This window comes from Lolium perenne, chromosome 4, assembly GCF_019359855.2.
Source record: "Lolium perenne isolate Kyuss_39 chromosome 4, Kyuss_2.0, whole genome shotgun sequence".
NCBI classification, from domain to species: Eukaryota; Viridiplantae; Streptophyta; class Magnoliopsida; order Poales; family Poaceae; genus Lolium; species Lolium perenne.
In genome coordinates this window covers 270,600,237-270,607,264 of record NC_067247.2, presented here as the reverse complement: position 1 = coordinate 270,607,264, position 7,028 = coordinate 270,600,237, and the positions used below count along the sequence as shown (strand labels likewise).

At 41.3% G+C, this 7,028-nt stretch overlaps 1 long non-coding RNA gene across 2 annotated transcripts; it reads right to left on the bottom strand.

Moving 5' to 3' along the window:
- Positions 1–253: 253 nt before the first annotated feature.
- Positions 254–3,802, bottom strand: LOC127294948 (uncharacterized). Of its 2 annotated transcripts, XR_007847268.2 has the most exons (5): positions 3,701–3,802; positions 3,525–3,559; positions 2,140–2,324; positions 1,383–1,567; positions 254–333 (listed from the first exon to the last, which is right to left on the bottom strand). It is a non-coding gene; the product is annotated as an uncharacterized lncRNA (long non-coding RNA). The 2 variants fall into 2 exon arrangements; XR_007847270.2 differs by lacking the exon at positions 3,525–3,559 and having other exon boundaries at positions 3,701–3,799.
- Between the last annotated feature and the right edge of the window lie 3,226 nt (positions 3,803–7,028).

Below are 7,028 nucleotides of genomic sequence, written 5' to 3'. Positions count from 1 at the left end.
CCAATGTGTGCTCCGGTCAGAAAGGCATCATCGCTTCATGAGCCTATGTACATAATACATCATAGTTGACATACTTTTCTTTGGAAAGTAGGGTCGCGAAAAAATTAATCTGAAAAGACCAAGCATAAATTATTTTGACATGGTGATCTCACAGGAATCAAATACACATCAGAGATACCCACAGAAGTAGTAGTTTGCACTTGGCAGTCAGTTTGGTGTGTTACAATATTATTTTTTGAACCTTGGTGTGTTACAATATTACTACTACAATGATCTCAATCTTTTATGGTCGAATGGAATGTCTACGAATTTATACAAAACGTCGAAGATCTCCTGCAGTATGCAAACCAAATTAGTTAGCGATAACATGCAAGCATTGATTCATGAAGTTTATGACAACAACAATATTCTGAATATATAGAAAAGAAAATTAAATCTGAGAAGTGGCATGAAGAGAAAAAAGTAACACAAGTAGTAGTATATGAGAAGTGGGTGGCATTTAAAAAACTGAATACAAAATCAACAGTACAATAAGAAGCCTAAGCAACAATTAGGTGGCAAGGAGATTTATGGCTGGTACAGTGGCAGTAAGTGATACATCTACCCAGAAAAACACGCCTGTAGAGTGAACTCTTACAACTCCTATGGTATAGATTTTGCCAAATATTTTGTTTCCTGAACAAAATTTTCAAGATTCATTGTTTGAAATAAGCCCCAAATCACCATTTTACAGAGGTACACAAAAAAGTTGTTGCTAAAGAAGTTAACTATGAAAAGTGTAAGAACACTCTGGACATGTTCACCGTATACACCCCTTGTAGAGAAGCATGCAGTTAGCTTAAACCATCACTACATCAGACATAGAGCAGGGCAAGGGTGTACCAAAAAAAGAAGTGGCCACGCGGCATCCACATAGTTGAGCAAGGTAGGGCCGTAGCGAAAATCTTCCGACACGACCTCCTCGTGGTTGGGCAGGAGATTGAGGTGGCAAGGTGTGAGTGGTGTTTGGGAGGCGACGGTGACCGGCCCAGCTCCTACATCGCTGACCCTATCACCCACATCCCTGTCTATTTAATAATAATAATTGTACTGCACAATACCAAAAGAAACGTGACGAAGAAAAATGAATAAAACATGTAGATGATAAAAAAAAGACAAGTAGCATGTACTCCAAATATGATAGAGTTCTTAGTTTTACTGTGTTATGTGAATCAACTATTTGTTGGCTATGCCTCGCATTCATGCAGCCTAATTAAAGGATGTTAAAAATGGCAATATCCAATAGGAAAACATGGATTTCAAGATTAGCTCATTGTCAAAGAGGACCTGGTCCATGCTCAAAAACAGGTAAAAAGGAAGAATCTGAATGGAATAAATATTACCTTCATGTGAATAAGAACATCTTGAGCTCCTTTATGTATGTTGCTCTCGTTTGAAATTAGTGATTCTATATAAGTCAAAATAAGGTTACATCCTGAAATACCACAAAAGAATAGTGAACTGGGCCAGCTATATCTGTATGTACCAATATCAATTCAAGTGACATGGGTCTACCATTATATAAGCTCTACAAGCAGAAAACTCCACCTTAGTACTTATATGGCTTAAAAAAATTGAGACAACAAAGAGTACAAAGAAACTGTTCTTCAACAAACCATGACAGGCTCAAAGCAAATGATCTAGTGCCTCTACTATTTCACTTTAATAAAGTCACAAAAACATGAGTATGTTATAATTCAATTTCAAACTTAGAAAAACAGGGTTAGCCATTGAAGAATTAATAAAAAAATCATGCAATATTTTAGTCTTAATGTGAGAGCTATAATGCATCTGGTTTAATAAAACCACACATTACATCTCTAAGAAATTATTGTGTTGAAAACTGAGAAACCATAAAGCTTCTTTCTCTAAAACAAAGGAAGGCCATGAAGCTTCCTCAGATGAGTGAACTGTAGGTGCTTTGGCACATAGTCATGTATCCATTTGTGATTTCCCTCAACGATAATGTGACCAAATGTTTTTTTGCATGTTCTTTCTCTAAAACAAATACTAGAACCGCTTGGCCGTCACGACACTGAAACGCCGTCGTGACACAGAAACATATACCAGAGCTGAAACTAAAGCCATGAAATCACTAACCTTGCTTTACAGAAATCTAACATCTGCATCTAAAATTAACGAAGCCATCTAGAGCTTCCTTGATTTAAGCCGCAACTGGACAATCATCTGATGTGTAGTGTTTCTGCGGCTCTATTTGAACTGAAAATATAGATGTTTGCGTATTTTTTCCTCTCCTATCAATAACCTGAGTGGGCTTCTTTTAACTGCAATCATAATTAAGAAAGAACACTAATTAGAGCCCTAGTAACTGGACAGTCATCTGATGTGTATAGAAATCCAACATCTACATCTTAAATTTTAGAAGCCATCTAGAGCTTCCTTGATTTAAGCCGCAACTGGACAATCATCTGATGTGTAGTTTTTCTGCGGCTCTATTTGGACTGAAAATATAGATGTTTTCCTATTTTTTCTCTCCTATCAATAACCTGAGTGGGATTCCTTTAACTGCAATCATAATTAAGAAAGAATAGTAATTAGAGCCCTAGTAACCTGAGTTGACTACCTACACAAATAGAAAATGAAATTACCGCTGATGACTTCGTGTAACAGGGAATAATGTGGTGAATAGATGGTACATGGCCTATAGGAATAAAGTGGACCCGAAAAAATACGACAATTCATGACGTGAAACAAAGAAATTAATCACCTTTTTCCAATCTGTCCACCAAAGATGAAAGAAATATAACTACTGAGGCATTGCTTAAATAATATATATGGGTTTCTAAAATCATAGAAATAAAATGATGGTGTATGCCACATCATATTAAAACATGTGACTATATAGAAGTATCAGTTCAGTGAGTTGATTTACAAGCACGGTTATTATGAATATAATCTAATGGTGTATCATGGCGAGGCATTATCACTAATTCTTTCCATTGAGACTATATATCAGAAAAGTAATTCGGAGGATAACCCTTCTTTGATTGACATTTTCTGTTCTTCCCATCTCCTGGCTTGCAGTTTTACAAAAACATTTTGCATATGTTATGCTTCCCAGTAAATTTATAACAATCCTCATGAAAGTACAAAAAGGTGATACATGAAGATTACACGGAGTTCAGGGCATATCACGCGGAAGATTTTTTTTCAAAAATCACCTTGAATGACATAGCTTCAAGTTTATTTTAAATGAAAGAACGACGCCAATAAAGGGTCATACACAAGAGAGATCAAGATCAGCAACACTACGTAGTGAGATCAGTAGTTTTGTGCATTATTTATTGTAGTTTTTGTGAATGCTTACTCCATTTCATTTGGATCATTTTTATTTGTAGAAACAAACACGGGCACATACATACACAATCAACCACTCTGTTGGACGGCAACAACGCCACCATGCTCCAAGACAGGTCATACACCAAATCAAAGTAGAAGAATGAATTTAAAAGGTTCATGCATACCTCATTACATGTTACATATCTTATCTTCTTAACCTCTTGTAAAATCCAAAACCAGTAAATCGTGGATTAGCAAGCAATTATCTCATGATATGGATATAGCTAATTTGCACATGGAACTCATATATGGGTACTAAATAACAACAGAGTTGTGGAAGAAGTGGTAGGAAGTTGCTCACCCTGGCTCAATGTGGAAGCGGACAAGCAGCACATGATCCTCCTATTGAACGTCGAAGAGGATGTAGAGGCAGAGCAGCAGCGAAGTGAGTGTTGCCCATGTACCTCCCTAACAGAATATATTGTAAACTCTAGTTACATAACTGAGAGAGGGGTAACACAACTCTAACTAAATTTCAGAAAAGAGAAGCTATTAGTAGACTGAATACTACAGAGAATCAACACTAATATGATGAGCTGTGTATCTTTCCATATCAGATCCAGAAATTATAAAACTAAGAAAGGAAATAGTATAGGTATATACTGTAAATACCATGAGAAGAGAAATATATTTTGGGTTGCTTTGCGCCCGTTGAGTGTATAATTATCCGGAAGCATTATCAGTTGACGAAAAGGAAAAGAACACAACATATCATGCCTCTTGCATCAGTCTCTCGCTTCCATGGGCGGTCATCAATGCCACCGGTCTCCCGTTGTACCACGGCACAACGGAGTGAGATTTTGGAGAGGGGGCGGAGGGCAGACGTGAACTGTAGATAAATAAAAGGGACATATATTAAAATGCAGTAGTAAAGCCTCAAGAAGGGACATCCTGGCAACAAACATAAATGCAAAATAGATGATCAGGCAGAGAGCAAAGGCTGCACCTCATTAGCGAGAGATCCTAGTCGGGTATCTTGAAAGCAGGTCTGCATTTTCGTATATAAGGAAATGAGAGTCCTTTAGAAATACTCCATCCGTTAATTATGAAGAGAACACAAATGGCGCGTTGTATACAATCGATCAGCTCATCATAAAACAAAAGAATAAGCAAATAAGATGCCTACATGAAGTGTCTAGAGAATGCAATATATAGTAAACCATAAATCAGAAAACAATAAATTAGCGTGTGTTATTGCTCCTGTTATATATATCATGCAATCAAATGCGAAAAACAGGGAAACAATAAAATGTAATCAATCTTCAGAGCCAAAATTCTGACCTAAAGACAAGGAGAACTGACAACGGCGACAGCCATGCCCAGTGGATCCAGACCTGACCAAAAGATCAGAATGAACTAACATAAGACTGGGTCCAACAAAATTATCATGTGTTAATATACTGCCTGAGATCTGAGAAAAGGGAAAAAAATTGAGAGCCAGCAAAATTTTCAGTACATTGATCAATACTTATTCATCCTAATTTTCAGACAAACTCCACCAATGCGTACTTCCATAACCTGATACACCACCCAAAAAAAAACTGTGCGCACTCTCTCCACCTGCGGAGATGCTTCGCCCTATGTTGTGTCATGCTAATTCATCTTTCATACATTAGGGTCTAGCTTCCTACGTAAATAAAAAATGGAGGCCGGTCTGCTCCTTTTCTCCTTTCTTTAGCAGCTTCTCTCTACAAATTTACTTTGGCAAATAGTACTTGTATGGACACAGCCGAGGGGATCAGATCGGGAGGTTACTCGAAGTCGTCGCCTTCCTGGCCTCCTACCGCGCGGAAGGAGAGGTCAGCGACGACCTGCACTTCCTCCGGTGATGGGGACGTGATGAACTCGGCCTCCTGCCGGCCGGCGGCGCGAAGGGCGGCGGCAGAGAGAGGAAGAAGTAGGAAGGGGAGGTGGCGCGAGCGGCGGCGACGGGAGGAGAGGCAGCGCGTGGGGATTGGGCAGTGGGGAAAAGGGGCTAGGGTTTTCACCGTGTGGAGGGTGCCTTTTATATGCCGCGGTGAAAACGGGTCCAATGCCTACTCTACCCCTGCCAGTGGAGATCTCCCCATGCGACCCTGACCGAACCAAGTCACACCCACAGTCACCGACGAGCGGGCCCGGCCGAAGGTGGGACCCATATGCAGCCTGAGGCGGGTAAAAAATGGCCGTTGCATGGGGTTAGCTAGTGGGAGGATTCGGTTGGAAAACCCACATCCAACGGACGAGATTGCCCAGGACATGAAGATCCGACGGTTCAGAAGCTAAGTGCGCTGTGAGAGCCCCATGGGGGTGCAGCAATTATACCTTTAGATAGCATGTTGGGTGAACAAATTACAGTTGGGCAATTGACAAATAGAGAGGGCATAACAATGCACATACATGACATGATGAGTATTGTGAGATTTAATTGGACATTACGACAAAGTACATAGACCGCTATCCAGCATGCATCTATGCCTAAAAAGTCCACTTTCAGGTTATCATCCGAACCCCTTCCAGTATTAAGTTGCAAACAACAGACAATTGCATTAAGTATGGTGCGTAATGTAATCAATAACTACATCCTCGGACATAGCATCAATGTTTTATCCCTAGTGGCAACAGCACATCCACAACCTTAGAACTTTCTGTCACTGTCCCAGATTTAATGGAGGCATGAACCCACTATCGAGCATAAATACTCCCTCTTGGAGTTAAGAGTAAAAAAGTTGGCCAGAGCCTCTACTAATAACGGAGAGCATGCAAGATCATAAACAACACATAGGTAATAGATTGATAATCAACATAACATAGTATTCTCTATCCATCGGATCCCAACAAACACAACATATAGCATTACAGATAGATGATCTTGATCATGTTAGGCAGCTCACAAGATCCGACAATGAAGCATAATGAGGAGAAGACAACCATCTAGCTACTGCTATGGACCCATAGTCCAGGGGTGAACTACTCACTCATCACTCCGGAGGCGACCATGGCGGTGAAGAGTCCTCCGGGAGATGATTCCCCTCTCCGGCAGGGTGCCGGAGGCGATCTCCTGAATCCCCCGAGATGGGATTGGCGGCGGCGGCGTCTCTGGAAGGTTTTCCGTATCGTGGCTCTCGGTACTGGGGGTTTTGCGACGAAGGCTTTAAGTAGGCGGAAGGGCAGATTCGGGGGCCACACGAGGGCCCCACACAACAGGCCGGCGCGGCCAAGGCCCAGGCCGCGCCGCCTTAGTGTGTCGGCGCCCCGTGGCCCCACTTCGCGACTCCTTCGGTCTTCTGGAAGCTTCGTGTGAAAATAGGCCCCTGGGCGTTGATTTCGTCCAATTCCGAGAATATTTCCTTACTAGGATTTCTGAAACCAAAAACAGCTTGAAACAAGAACGGCTCTTCGGCATCTCGTTAATAGGTTAGTGCCGGAAAATGCATAAATATGACATAAAGTATGCATAAAACATGTAGATATCATCAATAATGTGGCATGGAACATAAGAAATTATCGATACGTCGGAGACGTATCAAACCACCCGCACCAGCTTGCTGCCTGCATCAGGCCCACCTCCAGCCGCCGCCTACCACGCGCAGCTCCCGCTCGCAGAACACTTCCACCAGGCCCATCGCCCAACGCCCACCAGCACCGCA